Source organism: Ursus americanus, chromosome 24 (assembly GCF_024610735.1).
Source record: "Ursus americanus isolate L20-20 chromosome 24, mUrsAme1.1.p, whole genome shotgun sequence".
Taxonomy (NCBI): domain Eukaryota; kingdom Metazoa; phylum Chordata; class Mammalia; order Carnivora; family Ursidae; genus Ursus; species Ursus americanus.
Window position 1 is genome coordinate 6,281,183 of NC_142150.1, and position 18,344 is coordinate 6,299,526.

Below are 18,344 nucleotides of genomic sequence, written 5' to 3' on the forward strand. Positions count from 1 at the left end.
TTTAAACTGTTCTATAGAACGTTTGTATCTTTTTTTCCTCCTTAGCTTCAGAGCCTTGCTTTTTAATGGAGAGATTTCATCATATTTTTCATGTCATGGATCAACACTGCAACTGTCCAGCATGCCAAAGCAGTGGTAAGAAAAATAATAGGTTAGGCCGTTAGAAACTAGAGCCATAAGTTCTCCAGCCTATGTGACCACCAAGCCCTTTTCAGAAAGTGATTATGTCACAGTCATATAAGCGCAAAACCTCAATAGGTGCATTTAATTTGAAGAAACAAGTCATTAAACACCAGAAAACATCTAAGCCAAAAACAGCAAAGAAGGCTTGTGGACTCAGAGAAAAGGTATTCAAAAAGTCATCGGAACATAAGATCCCAGACTACAAAACTGAAGAGGGTGGATTTAGCATCCCTATTTGAGAGTGATCAAAAGTGGAGAGGGGCAGTTGTTGTTACTACTGCTTTTGCTACTGTTTCGCTATCATCATTGTGAAACAATAATTTCAATTTCATCCAAAAATTCTGACTCACTCTACGGGCTATTTTATGTTCATATTATCCCTCAATAAAAAAGAAGTTAGGAACATGCCAACTCTATAGTTAGAAAAGCTTAATTACAAATGTGAAGCCCAAAGACCTGTAACAAATAAAGGAAATTCGGAAATAACACACAGATCTAAAAACTTCCAGGTATTGGCCTTTTTCTAAGACCATGTTTGCCAACTGAAAAAAAAAATTTTTTTATAGTGTAAGATATAAGATTTTATTAACTCATAGTACTGATCACCCATTCATATATTAATAAGCCACTTACTTTTAATACTTAGTTGAAGTATTCGAAGAAAAGCAGTAATCTGAAAAATTCCTCTGTACCTTAAAATGTACTCACAATGTCCTTGACCACAAAACTGAGCTAAGAGAAGTGTAGCAGTTAAGCTGCTGGCCTATGGCCACATCACATGCATGATCAGACATGGCCTTTCTAGGAGTCACGAAGACACAAATATGAGACTTTTCAATGTCATAACTATAGAATAATCAATAATGGTATCAAATATTTCCCACATGTCCAATGATCCTCAAGATGTTACGTCAAATAACCTATTCTTAATCATCCTTCAAGTCACAGCTCAAAGGCCACCTCCTACTAGAAGCTGTCCTTTACATAAGTACTTCTGCTCTTATACCTATCTCCATTATCACAACTAGCACGCTGCATAGAATCACCTATATTCATACCTCCTCACTGCATTTTCATCTTTGAAATCATGTAATCAAGTGATTCCCACCTTTTCCCAGCCAAGGATCCTTTCATTAATCTTCCCTGATGAACCCCATTTTTTGAGAGAGTTGCTTATAAAACTAGCCACACTTACCACATAAATCATTTTCTAATTTTTACTAATCAGAATATATAACTGATACCTAGTGTTTCTGATCAGCAAAATATTTTTCATTTATACATTGGTATATGGGAAATGCAGTGATGGTTTGGCTCTGGAAATAAGTATGAAGATAAAATAAATGAACATTGACATTATATAGAAGAGACTGGGGGGGAAAAAAAAGGAGGGCCAAAAAAGCCAGCCCTAATTTATGACATACAAGCTTTGTTTGTAGTGAATAATACCCTGAAGCAAAACCCAATGGAAACATTTATTCATATCAGGTAGGAAGTTAGACAGTATGACTGGTAAGGTTATCTACCCTGCATGCCTTTTACTGAAAGAGGCAATGAATCAGAAAGCACTTTGAAAACTGAGTTCTATAAAATGTTAAGAGAATTAAAAATTAGCCTTTTCATGCCAAAGTTCTACTGACCACCTAATAATTGTCAAGTAACCCTAATACCATTGTCCAGTATCTTCAAATTGAATCTTCTCAACAACCCTATCATCTGGTAAATTCTATCACAATCCCATTTTAAAAATTAGGAAATCAAGACTTGAAGAGGTTGCATAACTTTTCCAAGGTCATACAATTAGTTTAGGAAATAAGACTCCAAAGGAAAGATTCAAGAAATAAAAATTCAGAGTTTAATATTGGTTTTCTCACACACAGGTCTATCATTCAAATGAAGAATATAGGTTTCCATTTTTTTCTTTAAATGAAACCAAAAGAAAGCAGATTAAGATGTGTATATTTGACACAAATAACTTCCTGATGTTAATCACTGAAGTATATAAACAAAGGAGATTATAAAATCTCATTCTTTGCAGGCTTTCAAAATAAAGAGACCTTCTTAACTGATCAGAATGGGTGATCAATACACCCTTGGGGAATGCAGGATGACAGACGAAATGATTTTGAAAGATCATTAGATCAAAATCTAATCTTAGAGTCCTTAGAATTGGAATTTTCTCAAATTTGAGAACTGGACATCCAAACTCTGCATTTATCCCAAGTCTCCAGATGACTAATGAATTCTGCTTTCTAGGAAAGAAGGGAAGGAACCCATAATCTCTGTATTTCATATAAGAGTAAAAGAAACAGACTATGTAATTCACCAAAGATTTCATAGCGAGTGCGTAGGGAAGCTGAAATGGGAAGCCCGATCTGTGTAATGATAAGCACAGTACTACTTCAACAGTAATTTCAACAGGTATTAAACATTTATTTTATACCAAGCCCTGAGCTTAGTGCTTTACATTCATTTATCTCATTTAAACCTCACAATAATCCTATGATGTAGATATTATCATTACTCCCATTTTAGAGATGAAGAAATGGAGGGTTAGGGATTACATCATGGATATATCACGGGTGGATAGGATGGCTGACTTCTAAATAGAAGAGGTTCAATGCCCATGGAGATAGCTAGAGATTATTTCTGAGAAAATAACACTGCTGGTCTTTGATATTCTTTTCCAAGAAAGAATGATGAGGAGCACCTGGATGGCACATCGGTTAAGCGTCTGCCTTCGGCTCAGGGCGTGATCCCAGCGTGGGATAGAGCCCCACATCAGGCTCCTCCGTTGGGAGCCTGCTTCTTCCTCTCCCACTCCCCCTGCTTGTGTTCCCTCTCTCGCTAGCTGTCTGTATCTCTGTCAAATAAATAAACAAAATCTTTCTTAAAAAGATTAAAAAAAAAAAAAAAGAAAGAATGATGAATTATTCTCTCCTAGTTAGGAACATTCTTCTCCAGATCTACCAATGACCTGCTTAGCACCATGACAACTGCAGCTAAGTTTCCCCACCTACCAATATCAAAAATCTTTAATAGAAAGGAAAATCCTTAAAAAATAAACTTGTGACTTCAAAAATGCCCTTCAGGGTGCCTAGAACTTAGTAAGTGCTCAATCATGTTACCCAATGATCTGTTTCTAAAGTATGAAAGGAAACATTTGCAACCATGTCTCAGAATGAGTTCCACTTGAAATCTATGCTCATTATTAAAAAAAAAAAAGAAAGAAAGAAAAGAAAAGAAAAAACCTGTTACATTTTCTTTTTTTCACATATTGTGCTTGTGTATTCGTGGAAAGTAAAGCATCTTTAATTTTCTTTGTCTACTTTTAAAGAACTACTTTTCAAAGAAGAGAAGAGATTGTGCTCAGTGAAGTCAAAATCACAAATAGCACTAAAGTCCCTTTTTGCATTTGAATGGATATATTAAAGATAGACAATTCAATTCATCTATTTAAGATGCCTAGAAACAACAAATTATTGAAGGCAGTAGGGATAGTAGATCATGTAAAGGGTTATCTTGTGAGATTTTTAGAGAAGAAAGAGATCAAGGGAGAACTTGAAATGAGAGAATATAGAATATTTGCATAGATGCTAATATGCATATCACATAATGTACTTTGAATTTACCTTATATTTATCAAGCTTATTTATACAGGTCATCACCGAAAAGCATCAAATCAATATACTTAAGTAATTTTGATTCAAGATAGTTTAAAACACAAAAACTCTTAAAGAATTTCATAATATCACATTAGGCTTCTTCAAAACATGGTGCTTCAATCCAAAGAAATCTTTAAAAAGCTTTATAAACCAGGGGAGCTTAGTAAATAAAATATACCAGTGAATTCCTTGCTATATGTGCCAGAGTAGAATGTTCGTAGAGAAAAATAGGGAAATAGAAAATCTAGAAAATTACAGAGCAGCAAATTCAAGCTAGTTACCAAAGATGCAAAATGTTCTGAAATATATACAACAGTGGACTACCAATTGTTGGATTTTTCTAATTTCACTATTCAATCCCCAAATAATTACAGGTTAAGATACTAACCCAGTTCTTTATAAATAAAGCCAAACAACACCCTATAAATGCAAAAAGATAACTCTCTAGATAAAGATAAAGATTTCTACAGCTTCAAATGATTGTTTTTCAGTTGAAGTAGTACAAAAGAGAATGCCACTACACATTTTCATACCATTGAAAGGTAAAGAAGAACATTTCAGAATTCTTTAAACATTTTGAAAAGGAGTTTTCCCAATATTATATACTGGGCAGGTTAGGGAGGATTACTAAACATGTCGGTATTATAAAGTAGAAATAACTGGACATTTGATTTTTAAATGTGTTCTATTAGTTTATAATAGATGACAGCATCTACAATTAACCTCAGAAAATAATTCACATCATTCCTAAGGATGGAAGTTTTTTGAGTGAATAGTAAAATATGAGTAATACATAAGGGGTCTTAAAGGAGCAAGAAGAGATTCTGAATATAAACAAGGCATCATTCTGGTAAAAGGAAATACAAACAACTAGAATAAAAATAGTTGATGCACAAAAGCCATAATGAGGGGGTAGCTCAAAAAATAACTTCTACTTTGAATGGTTTGGATGAAATACAAATTATCTACAGAAAAGTGTGGACTGGCATAAATGTTTGTACAAAATTATAAGTGTATTTCAAGAAGTATGCAAGAGGCAACCGCCTGCATGATGCACAAGGTCCCGGCAATGCTCTGCTTAAGTGCTAGTGCACAGAGTCCAAACCACTGCATTTTAATTACCATGCAGCCTCAGATATATTGCCTTTGATATGGAAATGTTCTTGTTCTCTCATCTTCACATATGGTCTCATGCACAGAAATCTTTATCTGATTCATAAAAAATAAACTAGAATCCAATCTCAACACCTGACCTCAGTGCTTAGAAGTTTTTTACTAAGCATGGTGTCACTATAAAAAGAATGGCTAATATTGGTGTAAAGTTGGATATTTTGAGCAACGATATGAAGGATTTACAGTTAAGAACTGAATTGATACTGCTTCTCTGAGGTTTTAGGATTTCATGTTCCCTTTTTTGAGACTACCACAGATTTGAGGAAAAACAGACCAGTACCCTTTTTTGGAGGTGAGAGAGTCTGTAGTAGATTTAAATGATATTCCATCTTACAACCTCCACCCACATTCTTCAATTGATATTTTTATCCAAATTATAACAATGGATATTTAAAACTTGAGAAGCTCTATAAAAAGCAATGACACAACTTTAAAATTATTTCCAGTTTGACCAAATGTCTAAACAAAATAATAACCTAAAAAGCTTTTACCCTCTTCCACAGAACAAGGAAAATAAAAACACACTTCCTATAAATGGATAAAAAATATATAATGAGAGGATGATGAAAGTTTCTGATATAACTCTTATCAAAACAGTTAGTTCTCAGATCACAGTTGAAGAATATCAGGCAAAAAGGATATGCTACATATTTAAAATGCACTTACATCTAATAAAAATTGCTTTTCATAGGCTATACCGGAGTGCCAGCTTTTTTTTTTTAACTTGAGTATGCTGAGATTCATAATATAATCTAATCAGTAGAAAATGTGTAGTTAGGATGAAAACAGAATGTTCAATATATCATTTTCTTTTTTAGGAAAAAATATAATAGGAGAGAGCCATATTTCTTAAACAATAAGCAATTCAAATGCAAAGACAGTCCATTTCTTCCTCTAAAAGGCAATGAATATTTGTTTACTTATTAGCAGATTTCTGAAATAAAATTTGTTCTCACATACCCACATAACTTGATCATTCTGAAATAATCTAGATTGATTTTATAAAAAAACAGGAATATGACCCATCTAACTTCATGACAGCAGATAATACGTCCCATCTGCGAATCATCTTGCTCTATGTTATCTGTGTTTTATCATTTCTAGTACCTGTCTGTGCCTGATATGGTACTCTCAGACACATTAGCTGGATGGAATGTTTCACTTGACTTCAAAAACATCAATTGATATATATGCACCCCAAACTATATTTAAACAAATAGCTCTTAGATCAATCAAAGTTTTAGTTGTACTGTACTATTCTTTTATATAATGCTGTTTGTAAATAGTGAAAAAGTATATATGAATTGTCTCACAAGAGAATTATTTTAAACTTAGATATATAATCTAAGAAAACTGAAAAGTACAGGAAATACTGAAAGGGTTAAAGCCAATGTATATTAAACCTTGTTAAAAGGAAAATTCATTTATTCTAGTACCTATTATACTAATTGAAAGGGAATTATTTAAAACATCACTAATTTCTTCCATATAAGATGTGTAGCAATTTCATCAGGGGCCACCACCCAATAATTCCTAAAAGTCAAATAGAAACAGACATAAAGTCTCAATAATGACACCAAAATATATCATATATGTATTTAAAGTAATACACTTTAAGACCCTATAAAAGAAAGATTTGCTAAGTATGTTAACATATTTTAAATGTATGCTTTTCCCTTACTTAAAAAAAAATCTGCTGTTTTCTGCTACTAAAGAAAAAATATCCAACAGACAGTATGATATTCCTATTCAATGTTACCTCTTCAAGGTATTCAGTTAGTGAATTCATTATAGAATAGAATCAGCTGAAGGTATAGATATTGATACTGCTTTATTATTCAATATATTTTACACTTATCTTTATAGTATAATGTTGAGTGTTGCAGTTACACAATATACTATTGTAGTAGTCTGTATCATGTTCCATAATAATAAACTTATAAATATTTTTGCTTTTTAAAAAATACATATACTCTAAGAGAAAGTTCCTTATCATCACTTCCCAAACAAAAACTAAGAACAACAATAAAACAGGATAAATTATAAATAAAAAACCATCTAGTTTTGCCATTATAAGTAAAGGAACACGGTGGGAGAGCAGAGAAGAAAGGAGGTGTTGGTGGTACATGAGAAAAGTGACCGGGGATGTCAGTTTGCCTAAGGAATTAATGACCTATCACTTGTCTGGATACTGGTTTCTTACTGCCTTTGGTCATAAACTAGATCTAATATGTGCGGTGCATACTTGCTTGCTTTCAGAGTCTGAAGGATTTTTTTTTTTTTTTTGGTTGTTTGTTGTTCTTGGTCTTGTTGTTCTTGTTGTCGTTTTAGAATAGGAATAATCCCTCTTTATTTATGAGGTTTTCAAAAATGTAGGAGAAAAAAATCTACATGTCATTTGGCCTACTATCCATGTGCTCACATGTGTGTATTCAGGAAGATATTCTCAAAAGTATATAGATAATTCATTTATGATCTGGTAGAGTTTTTAAAAATTCAGTCATAAGTTTTCCTCTACTAAAAGAAAATGAAATATTTCACTGGTTCAATAAAGAGCAAATGCAAATAAATTGTGTCCCCCACCTCCCACCAGACAGGTGTATTCTTGCTGCCATAGAAAAGCTAACACTATCCCACTAAACTTGTGGAAGATTTAGGACGTTTGCTTGTTTGTTTTACAATAAAGAGAATCTTCTAGTAGGTATCAGGCATAACTGAGTGGCCTAGGAACAAGGGGAGGAGGGAGACTGTTGAAAGTACCTAATGCTGAGAGTTGAATTCCATGGTTACTGCACAGGGTGAAAGAGGGAAAGTCAGGTTCATGGCTACAGAAATCTGGTCTCCACCAGAGAATGCAGGCTAAAGCTGACCTGAGGCTGGGATCTGGGAAGCTAGGTAGGAAGTTCAAGCACCATTCTGGGTACGAGAATACAAGGCACTGCTCCTAAGAACTCCAGGCTGAACAAGAGTGATACAGGAAGAGACTGCAGATCTTTCCAGGCTTGCCCCCACAGTGAACACTAGCAGCCCCAAGCGGCTAGGCCTGAAGGGGGAAAATAGAAGCTGCAATCAGGGCACAGAAACTCTCAGACCCCTAGCTTGGGGGTAGGAAGGAGCACACAGACAGGTGAACAGTCCAAACTAGAAGCCTAAAGCCCCTACCCAAGCCAAGATACAATATCAAGCCGGGGCTGGTCCTACTGGATTAGTGCAGATAGAGGGGCACTAGCAGACCTTCCCCATGGAAGGGTTATGGAAAAGACTTATACTGCCAGATTTTACTCTGCATCTCCTTTCCCCATTCAGTCTGTAGCCTGCTGCTGCTGTCCCATTTACCCCTCTAACCAGCAGTTCCCCCTCAGCCGAAAAATAGAGGAAACAGGAAGAGATGGGGGAGAAAAAGAGAAGAGAAATCAAAGACAAGACTACATTGGCACAGTCTTCCCTGGTGCCAGGGCCTTTCAGGGCTGTCCTGGTAGGTTCGGCCTTCCCTCAGGAATCCTGTAGCCCCGAACAGATTTGAGTGGACCAGGTCCGCCAAGCCCGTGCCTATGGGCCTCGGGGATGAGGTGCTGAGTGGGCAAGCTAATTATACATGTGGCATTTGGGCAGCCGACCGTCCAGTGACACCTTACCTTATGAGGAAACGTCAACCCCAGCAACTGTTCAAAACAAAATGCCATCGCGGGATCAGCTTCGCAGGCTCTTGGCCGGTTCAGGATTGCTTTTCCCACAGCCTCTCGCACTTAGTGCAAGAATGTGCCCTGGGGAGGCCAGCTGTGGGCGGGCGGACCAGCCAGGGTGGGGGGGACAGGCGGGGCGGTCCTTGCCAGGTGTCCGTCCTGTCCCCCCTCTCCACGGACCGGCTTGCAGACCCGACCACTTGACCTTTTTATTCACCAAACCCACCTCCTAGAAATAGACTGGGCGGGGCTGTATCTGTTCTCCTTGGGACCGGGGAAAAACCTGGGCATGTGACTATAAAGGGCAGAAGACAGAAGACCCTGGGGAGGCGGGGGAGAGGGGAACTCTTGCATCCCGACTCCACTGGGCTGTTGTCTGGGCCACCCCGCCAGGGCCAAAAGCCTGGCCGCCGAGTGAGCGCCCGGGTCCAGCGCCCCGGACAGGGACGTCATCCGAGCGCCCCATTGACAGTGCAGCGGGAGGTCCCGAGCCCAGCCCAGTTTGCCGCAGCCACGGCTTTGGGCCATCTCGAGACCTAAACTTCAAGCACGGCCCTCGGAGGAGGTCACACACACAGAAGTAGCCAGGGACAGCCCATCTCGCTAACAGCCCAGCCCCACCAGCACAGTCGAAGACTTATTTTTAGTCCCCAAATAGGGGCAGCATTAAATATCTGGTAATTCATACAAGCAAACCTTTTCAAACTTGGTCAGCCTAAGAGAGCTTAAATAAAACTGAAAACACGCAGGCAACAACCACCTTTTATCTGCTCGGAACACACCAATTCTCTTTTTATCTGAAAGCTCCGCGGAGCGCCGGGGAAACGGAGCTAATCTAGCCTCCGCAGCCGCGGGCCGCTCCTCCTGGAGCCGGAGCTCAAGCCCAGCAGCCTTTGCACAAGCCCCTTCCCTTCTCTGACGGGCCCTTTAAGGGAGAAGGAAGAAAGCAGCTCCCCCGGGAGCAACCAGGCTAGGGCTAGACCCCAGGCGGGTGGCAGCACCGCCCCCGGGCCTGGGCCGAGCCCCAGAGCAGCGGATCTCGGCCGGTCCGCGGGGAGGACTGCGAGCGGCAGGGCCCGGGCAGGACGCCGAGGAGGACGGAGAGCCCCGGCGTGGCTCAGGGACTCGGGGTGGGAGACCGCGGGGCGGGGAAGGTACGCGCCCGCGACCGTGCGCCGGGCCCGCGGACTCCGAGGCCAAGCCCGCACCGAGCAGGGCTGGGCTGCCCCTCACACACGCCCCCGCCGGCCCAGCACCACTGCCCTTGCGTCCCGAGCAAAGAGGACCACAGATTAGTACTTGGGTTTCGGATTGTCTTGGAGTTCGGTTTGTTTATTCCTAAAAAGATCATAAAAAGTCACGTCCAAAAATGGGGGGAGGGGGAGGAAGGGCGAGAGCGGAGAGAACTGGAGGCGACTCGCGCAGGGTCCCGAGAAAGTTGCGGCGGAGCGGTTGTGGGGTGAGGGTGGGAGAAGGGAGCGGCCGGGTTTTCTAGCGACCCGGGTTTTCTTTATGAACTCCTCGCGCTAAACTTCCACCCGTAGGAGAGCGCAGCGGAGATCCTCGACTCTCGCCCGCCCTCGGCCAGCGTCAACCCCACAAATAGCCAAAGTTTCCAAACCAAAATGGGGGTGGGGTGGGGGGAGCGTTAAGAAACCCAGAGACCCAGCTGGTCCTCCCGAACTCCCGCACCCCGACCGAGCCTGGCTAACACTGAAGCGCTCCGGAAAACTGCGGCGTCGCAGTCACACGGCGAATCAACACAACACTTTTCAAGAAAACAAAATATTCGCTGGGAAACTTACTTTGCATTTAGTCTCTATTCTTTGGGGGGATGCGGTTTAAGTCGGCTCGTAAAGGAAAGCTCGTTTTGTCCAGGTTGGATATTGTCTACTTATGGATCAGCCCTTGGGTGAGGGTTTATTTTAATTTATGGCTTATGCATTCTTTTAAGGTCGATTTACATGACCTCCGGCTACAACTAAGACAGCCGAGGAGGGCACTCCAGTCGTCAGTCGGCCAAACCCACAATTAAAACAGCCCTCCCCCTAGTCTTGGTGTGACTAGGACTCTCCCGGAGTAGGCTGGTCGCCTGCTTTTTCTTTTTTTTTCTCTCTCCCTCTTCTTTCTTTACTTCTCCCTTTTTTCCTTCCTTATTTCTTTCTTTCTTTTTTATGTTTTTCTTTTTTAATATCATGAAATAAGATGTGATATCAGTTTGAAAGTTTCGGTATAACTTTGTCTAAACCCAAGCTTGCAGCGATAACGAGAAAGAACAGCGCTCACAAAGCCCTCAGGATGCTGCCCTCTGGTGGGCATAGAGGGCATTACCACCCAGCGGTCCCATCTGCACCCTCAGAGCACACACGCATTTGCTTACACAGAAAAAGCGGGGGGGAGGGAGGGAGAGAGAACTACACACGCAGGCACATAAGCTTCCTCTATCACACAGTTGCGCAAACTTCAATGAAATACCTACCTCAAACTTCACGGAGACTTACAAATTCATTCTCTAAGCCACCTGACTTCTTTTTCATATCATTCCCAGTTACATAGATTAGAATATCTATACAGGGAGGCGGAGTAGGAGGAATAAGGTGGGCCGAGAGGGCGGACAGATTTCCGGACGAATACTTAGGATGGCGATAACAGCTTTCTGTTGTCAAAGGTTGCGTTGTCTGTCTGTCTCTCCCCTGCCCTTTTTGCCTTAGTGTCCTACGCACAGGTATCTACAGCTACAACATGTGTTTTCTCGGAGTGGATTTTGGGGGTGGGGGGGTGGCAAGAAAACCAGAAGCCCGCCACGCAGATCTGTCACCGCCTCCGGAACAAGGCACAACTCTCCGAGAGGGGGACGCATCCTGGGGATCCGCGCGTCCACCAGCGAGCGGCAGACGCTCGGGCCCCTTTCTCAGCCTCTACTCCCCCCTCTGCGTCGGCCCCGCGGAGCGCCCTCCTCCCGCTCCTCCTCCCCTCTCCCCTCCCCAGCCAAGTACGGAAACCCGCCCGGGCTGGGCAGCCGCCGCTCCGGCAACCCGCGCCCTCGCAGGGCTCCGCGCGCTCAGCTCTCGTCCCTCCGCATGCCCTACCCCAGCCCCTCAGTCCCAGCACAGGGAAACTAAACCCGAAGCGGCCCGGAAGGGCAGAAGCGGAAGGCACTGAGGGCCGGCGGCCCGGCCCGGGGTGCCTGCCCCCTGCCCTCTCCTACTCCCCAACAGGTAGCTCACAAACGGGCCGCGCGCTCACGCTCTGCCTCCCTCGCTCTCTAGATCGCTCGCTCCGTCCCGGTTACCTGGGCGGGCTCCAGGATGGTACCGCACGGGAGGGCTCCTTGTGCGCTGCGCCGCGGGAGTAAATGGCATTAAAGAAAAAGGGAAAGATACAAATAAAAAAAAAATTAAGGAAGGGGAGTCGATGCTAGGTCAATTAGCACAGCCCGGGGAGCAAGGGAGCAGAACCCCCCAGCGCCGCGGCCGGCACAGCCCGTTAACTCAAGTCTGCGGGGGTGTCCCGCCCCGGGCGGGGGGGAGCGCTGACCGGCAGAAGTTTGCCGCCGGGGTGCCAGGAGGTGCGCGCAGAGCGGGGTGACTAGGGGCTTCCCCCTTGAAACAAGTGAAGGCGATGGTTAGTGCTGTCAATCTTGGCAATCAGTGTGAGCGGCCATGTCGTAAGTATTCAAAGCATTTCCCGTCGTGCAACATCAGAAAGTGAGTGGCCAGGGCATTGATCTGAGCGAGGGAGAGGAGGCAGGGCTCCCCTCCCAGACAACACAGGCAAGATGAGACAAGAGGCGAGGGAGGCAGCGAGCCAGGCAGGGAAGCTGGGAGGGAGGGGGAGGGCTAGAGGAAGAAGAAGGAGGGAAGAGCGGGAGGCAAAGGCAAGAGAGAACCGGAGAGAGAGGGCAGAGAACGGCGTGAGCGGAGGTCGAAATTGGAGAAAGCGCCTGGGAAGAAAGAGTGAGGCCACTACTGGGAGAGAATTGGAAGGGGACAAAGAAGAGAGTTGGGGTCAGAGGAGAATGGGGACAAGTATTAGGTGGGAGAGAGACTGGGTGAGGAGTAAAGGACCAAAGGAGCACTATTAAGGCTGGGGCTGCTGGGAGGAGGAGTCAAGAGGAAGGCGAACTGCAGTGGGGCAAAGGTAGACAACTGCATAGAAAGAAAGCAAATGGAGAAGAGGAGAAGGAAAGTGGGAGAGGAAAATGTAGGGGCGGTAATTTGTGTTTTGAAAAAGTTATGTGACAGCGGAGGAAGGGGCTGAATATTAACAAGTACTGAGCTATAGAGGTGGACCCCAGAAGTGAGTCACAGTAGATACAGAGAGAAAGGGAAGGACCAGGGCTGAAGCAGACCAGGAAGAAGGAAAGATGGGTGAATATTAGGATGAATAATAAGGATGAAAGAAAATGAAAAACAAAGAGAATTTTAAAAAGAGATGCAGGAACCAGAAACAATGAAAACACACCAGTTAGTAGGATCTCAGTAAATGGGGGAAGAGAAATTTATTTTAAAAGGAGGAGGAGGAGGGCTTGAAAGAAAAGAAAAAAAAGCAATTGACATAAGAGATCCTTAATATATGTAGGTGGCATGGTCTGGAGACCATGTAATTATGGAGTTTATGGGTTAAAATGATTAGAAATAACAAGACATGTACAAACTACCAAAGAAAAATTATACCTTTACAGCAATAAATAAAATAACTCCACATTTATTATATAGATAAGTTTGTGTTACGTGAAATTGGGTGAGTGATACATATGTATTACCTCAACTTTGTAGAGGAAAAGATTCAGAGTTAAAATTTCAAGAGCGGTGGCTTGGAAGTTGTAGAAGAGGAAAAGAGTTTCTGTCACCCTGAACAGCATGTGAAAATGCATGTCAGATGTAGGAAATTATATTAATAAAAGGCACCCCCCAAAAACCCACATAAATTAAAGATTCTCTTTGATGCATGTGATTTTCAAGGGTACAGAATGGCCTAAAGGAGCAGAGACCTGGAACTTTATCTTAGTGCACACAAGCTGAAGGACCGAGAGGGGAGGGAATAATCTTGGTGTCACGTAGTAGAGATGCAGAGTAAAAGAGATAGATGAGAAAACCAGCTCTGACAGCAGCAGACACAGAGCTCACTCGAGGCAGTATGCACCAGGTGATGTTGGCCTGCCTTAACCCAGGCCCCAAAAGTAGACTAGATTTCAGAAACTGAGGTCAGTGGCAAATCAAAATTATATCAAGATTAAAAGCTGGAAGAGAGGTTCTGACACACCTACATAACTACTGCAGACATTTGTGGAGGAAAAATCCTTACTCTGTAGAAACTGATATGAGATGGCCACTTTGGGACACTTCATAAACAGGGACTTTGTTTAAGAAAATATGGACCAGGAGAGATGGGACAGGAATTATGACTAAGAAACTTCCCACAGATTAAGTAATAAAAATGATAAAGGGGAGAAAGCCTCACCTTTGTTACATTCACTTTAAAAGAAATGGAGAGAGTAAGCAAGGACAGAAGATGGAACAAGCTGATATGACAGTCATATATTGGCTTCTTAAAGTATATTTTATGTTTGGTTTCATATGAACTCCAGACAAGAGAGGAAAAAGAAACAAGGATGGGGATGAGCATCTCGGATTAGTGGGGCAGAAGGAATAGCCAGATGTTTTTACCCCAATAGGAAAGAAGATGCTTGAGAATTGGGAGTTTGGGGACTGTAAGTTAAAAATGACTTGATGACTGTGGGCTGAGAAGACTACTAGTTCCCAAAAAGAAATCTTGTGTTCCCATAGCCCACAGCGACTTCCAGAACTAGAAAGTCTACCCCCAGGAGCCAGAGCCTAGAGGCCATTAAAGAGAATGCCTGGCACCTTGCAGCCAGTTCCTCCCACCCTGGGTTCCCAGAACTACCAGGCATGCCCCTTGACCTCCGAGGCCCAAGGGACAAACCCAAACCAGTGTTTCTAGCCTAGACATGGGCCAAATCTTTTCTGGGGTTTGTTTTTGGTTTTGGTTTTGTAAATGAGAGAAGTCAGGCCCAGCGCTGGGTTCCAGAGTCTCACAATCGTCAGCCGCCTGCTCCGGAATTCAACCATAGGGGCCAAAAACAAAAAAAAAAAAACAAAAACAAAAACAAAAACAAAAAAAAAACCTCTCCAAAGCCTAAAGAGGTCAAAATCGAATGACCTGTCCTAAATGCCTGCAGAGTTGGGGCAGAGAGATGATGGGGTAGTTTCAGTCCCAAAGCCTGAATCCTCATGGAAGAGCCACCCAGGGAGGTGAAACATCCGGGATGAAACGCTGAGATGCGACTGGGTTCCTCGGAGTTGCTGCGACAAGTCTGGCTTTTCAAGCACCAGCGCATCCATCTCTTTAAATCATACAGCATTTGGGGATCTAGGGGTAAGACTGACCCCGCCAACCTGATGCAGGCCGCTGGCGGGAGGCAAAAAGTGGGGAAAGGCGACATTTTCAAGATCTCTGGAGTCCAAGGCCCTAATACTGGGCCGCGGGGGACCTTCCGGTTAGGAGCGGCAGGAACTCTCTTTAGATTTTACCTGATAAACTGATACCAAAGTAGATTGATAAGGCGGAAACCCGAAGCTGATCACAACATTGGTCCCTAAAGTTAAAAAACTAAAGTTTGGGGTCTCTGTGCTGCACTTCGGGCTGTGCATGGGGTGACACGTGGCCCTGGGGGCGGGGGTGCACCCTAAGGGTTTCCTTTCAAGCCCTGAGCACGATTGTACAGCGCAGGGGGCGAGCGGAGAGCGCTCCAGCGGGTCGAAGTGCCGGGCTCTCCACCTGGTCCGCACTGGCCTGGGGGCTCCGGGAAGTCCCACAGACAGCGCAGGACACCCAGGCACCTTTCGACCAGATCCAGGCGCATTCGAGCTCACTTGCCCTGGGGATCGGAGCATCGCGCGGCGCGAGAACCCTGGGCACTGAGCTAGGGGAACTAGGGAGGCAAGGAGGGGCGAACGCGTGGGGGCTAACTTACCTGCCGCAGCTGTCGCTGCCTCCGCGCAGTCCCAGTGTCCCTGCGCACAGCTACCAGCAAAGGCAACTCGGCTTTGCTAAGTATGGCCTCGCACCTCCAGAGAAGAGGCGCGAACCCGCAAAGGCAAAGCGCGCGCAGTTCCTGGAGAAAGGTCCGCCTGAACTTGGGAAGGGCAACGCAATGAATTCTGCTAAAGAAGTTAATATTTAAAACACCCACGCAAAAATCATAACGACTGTTAAAACCTCGAATTCTCGCTGTGAAAGTCTCCTTACACCAGCCGGGCGAACAATTCAGATCTACATCTTAAGGTCGCTAACTTCTTTCAGGAAGGGCTTTATAGCTACTGTATAAATAGGACAAATACAAATGTCTTTACTTCCAAAACACGGGGAATGAGAACTTTACTGAAACGAAGAATAAGTGAAAGAGTATAAAAAGCCAAAAAGGAAGAAGTTGAAAACTTTAATTACAGCACGGAGAAAAGTTTTAGCAATTGGTATCCTTAAACAGGGATAACAAACATAACAGCACTTCAGTAGCCCACTGCACTTCATTTAAGTTTGGTGTAACCAAATAACCCAAACTCCCAAATAACAGTGCCCTTGGGACTCTACCTCAAAGAGGTCGGAACTCGTGTTTCAACAACAAAAGCAAAAAACAAACTGTGAATAATGCTCTGTGTTCTTTAAGACGTCATTTTGCAAAAGGACAAGGCATTGTCCCTGGACTTTAAGTGGCTAGACAATAACATTAAATTTCATTTGAATCTGCGCATCATCCTGTTGGGAAGACCACAGCGGTGGCAACAGTAGCAGCAGCACCGTCACAAAGGAGGTGGGGAAAAGTGGTAAAAATGCATGAACTTTTTTCAAAGAAAAATAAAGATAAATCAAAAATAAGTTTTACAGACATGCCTTTCCTGGCTTAGGAAAGTTAATTTTTAAATGTGCTTCTGCTGTCTAAGGTGCAAAGCCGAGCGAGGGGAGTGCGTGGCTGGAATCTGCATGCTGATAAGAGAAGGCTGATGTACTTACAGTGACAGAGGGCAGGCTGCGGGAGAAAAGCTGTTTGTGTTAGCCTGCGAGTTACCCAGGGCTGCAGTGAGAGCAGAAGGGAGGAGTGGGAGTGCCAGTCTGCGCACACCTTCACCGCGTCTCATTACATCTGCCAGCCTCTCTCTCCCTCTCTCTTTCATTTCCACATTCCCTTTGTTCCTGAAAAAAAAATCTACACGTCACATCAGAGTCCCCAGATGCAGTCTACACCAAAGAAAAAAAAATGAATAATTCAATCAAACTGTGCATAGTCTCTAAGGCAATAAATCTATTGCACTTAAAGAAACGAAGGGTAATTACCACCATGGAATTAGAATAAGGCCAAAGACCCGAGATGTCGTTGAGTCTCTGGGTAAACTCCCCGGTCAAATAAAGTTTCATTTATTTAATCCTTTTGACATCTCAAATGGAAAGTCAAAGAAAGATTTTTAACTTCTTTTAGAAAGATATTCACTTCTTTTTAAACACATTTTAAAAGGAGGGGTGGGGGAGGGAGAAAAAGCCTAGGGCATACTACCCTACTCAAAAGGCTCCAGAGGCAGCAGCAGAGACCAGGCACAGATACAAACCAAGACAATGTGTCCGTGGAGCCTGTCCAGGGTCCATTCCTCCCCCCCCCCTCTCTCTCACACACACACACACACACACACACACTCCACCCTCCTCCACTCCCCACTAATCAGACGAGGATCGCCCTCCACTCTCACCCACCACCGCAGCTCAGCACGAGGGCAGCTGGAATCTGGAAACCTTACCTGAAGCACCAAGACCTAAGAGAAATCGCGCTTCCCTGCCACCAACACCCCATGCCAGCCCCACGCACCCCTCCAAAGTCCCGTAACCATCTACTTCTTCCATCTGCCTAAGAGAAACTGTAAACGGGATTTTCCCCCCACGATTGAATGGAAGCTCTGTACTGTACCGACTTCTGGATTTGCCCTGAGTTGAGTTTAGGGAATGTCTGGAAAGAAAAAAAGGGGGGGGAGGAAAAAGGGAGGGGGCAGCTAAGCCTTGTCCAAGTTAGTCAGAAGGCTGTGTTAGGCAGGAAAGAGGCTACTGAAGAAACAGCTGGGATGCAGACTGGCTATGGATATCTCAGTTCTAGGAACCGTGTCCTTTCGTCCCGGAGGTAAGACTGTGTACTGTCGCACGTTTATTCTTTCGCTGTCTGTGCCTCTCTTCCCCACCCCCAAGGACCCCTCCCACTCGGGTCAGCTGGCATGCACCCCGGAGAAGGGCACAACACGACGGTCTTTATTTTCCAGATCTCTCTACTCATAAATTGTGGGTGTCACTTAAACGAAATTAGCAAATCTTCTACCGTTGGCTGCAGCGACCAAACCCTCTGTCCCTCTGCGGGTTGCGCGCTGATCGCGGCATCTCGGGCTGCAGAGCGTTCCTGCAGCCCCAGCCCGCCGGTCGCCTGGCCTGAACGCTCAGGTGATGCTGGGGAGACTCGCGGCGTCCCAAACGGGTTCCGCTGAGGGTTTCTAGCAGATCACCACCTCCCGCCGCCTTCGCGCGCGCGGACGCACGCACACACCGACGCACACAGAGATACACACACATTCTGACAATCTGGCCG

At 43.9% G+C, this 18,344-nt stretch overlaps 1 protein-coding gene across 28 annotated transcripts in view; it reads right to left on the reverse strand.

Annotated features, from left to right (window-relative positions):
• Positions 1–16,898, reverse strand: part of SOX6 (SRY-box transcription factor 6) — a 586,648-nt gene extending 569,750 nt beyond the window's left edge. For 4 of the 28 annotated variants that reach the window (XM_087855310.1, XM_087855308.1, XM_045796566.2 and 1 more), the window contains exon 1: positions 10,510–11,055. The gene's annotated coding sequence lies outside the window, so the exon portion shown is untranslated. Of the gene's footprint in view, positions 1–8,656; positions 10,485–10,509; positions 11,056–11,183; positions 11,650–11,996; positions 12,462–16,738 lie in introns of those variants that run through there. The other 24 variants (XM_087855311.1, XM_087855307.1, XM_087855305.1 and 21 more) reach the window with 10 other exon arrangements.
• Positions 16,899–18,344: the final 1,446 nt, after the last annotated feature.